Source organism: Austrofundulus limnaeus, unplaced genomic scaffold (genome assembly GCF_001266775.1).
Source record: "Austrofundulus limnaeus strain Quisiro unplaced genomic scaffold, Austrofundulus_limnaeus-1.0 Scaffold181, whole genome shotgun sequence".
NCBI classification, from domain to species: Eukaryota; Metazoa; Chordata; class Actinopteri; order Cyprinodontiformes; family Rivulidae; genus Austrofundulus; species Austrofundulus limnaeus.
The window spans coordinates 289770-291282 of record NW_013952583.1 but is presented as its reverse complement, the minus strand read 5'-3'; positions in this window follow the sequence as shown (position 1 = coordinate 291282).

Below are 1513 nucleotides of genomic sequence, written 5' to 3'. Positions count from 1 at the left end.
GCTGGCCGGGGTGGTCGCCGGGTTCCGGCGGGTGTCGGCTGGGGGTGTACCCCTGGCCGTTGGCGGTGGTTGGGGGATAGTCGGGGCATTGGCCTCATAGGCATTGGCCTCATCTGAAATCTGATTGGCCCCCTGAAGTGCACCTGTCCTTTCACTCATCTGTCCTCACCCAAGAACAATGATGTTGGGTGCAGGTCCACTTCCAACCACTAGTGGCGCCAGTGAGTCAAAGTTCAACATGAAGCAAGCTTACAGGTCTTTTTCAATTTGAACAATCCTGCAGACTAAAGTTTTTTTACTGATAACAATGGCTAGATTTTCTTACATGTTATGTGTTTGAGAGTATTTTATTTATGTACAGTAAAAAATCATGTAAAATTGACAACGAGAATTTACTGTGCACGCTTTTACAAMTGTTTGAACACTTGTGACGGATTAAAGGTATAAACCTTACAAAAACTGGGGATTTGTGTGCAATGATGTTGAACAAATACTTGACACCTCTATGAATATTGTGGCCCCTCGATGGCCCCTTACGCTGAAAAATCCTAGATCTGCCACTGTGCAAAACAGCAGCAGCAGCTAGCTGTAGGGCCTCAGGGCAGCTCGAGGACTCCTGTAAACAAAATAATCATGTAATGTAAAAGTAGCAGCATTGTAAAGAGTCAAATCAATGATTGTCAAAGTCAGGGTTAAAGGGGTGAAGGTAGAATTAGTGTTTGCCTTTTTATAACACGTAKAGTTTTTTGTTAAGTAAAATGTCTAGTTTATTTCACTCGTAGATGTCATGTATGATTGGGTTTGGTGAAAATATTTCCAATTTGTGAGTCATTATTAACATAGGCATGGATCTATCCACACCTTGATTATGACTAGAATTAAAACATTAGTGTTTGTGTGTGTGGACATGTATTTGTTATATCATGGGGACTGTTTTCCAGAGAAACACAGCCTTGTGGGGATCCACTGCTCCTTAACGGTCCGAAGCCTAATCAACACAGGTATGGATGCTGATTTTGTGTGGGGTGTTAGTTTAGGACGAGGGTGTGAATTAAGTTTAGTGCTGCGTTAAGTGAAATGATATAAAGTGACGTGCCTCTACAGTATCACCGTACACAAGAGTAGCTCATGTTATCACTGGAATATATGCTGGTGAGCTCTGAGTCAATTTTGCATTTTATAATTAGCTTCCACTAAGATGTATTAAATGACAGCGTAGTAGAACTTGCACACCTAAATAATTTAGCAAGCACTTCAGAACTTGCACAACTAACTTTTGGATCAGAGCTGTCCACTACTGGTTTTAGGTAAGGGGTTAGGGTTAGGGATCTATCTGGGACCCTGTTGTTTTCACACATGGGAACAAAATGTTTGAGGAAGTTTGTGATAGATAACTTCTGTGGTGTTAAGTTTGATCAATATCATGAAAACTCTGACGATTAAGTTTATGTAATAAAAATCTTTTCTTGTGATTGCATCAAAGCCTGCATTTTAATTTTTTTTGCTTCTGTCT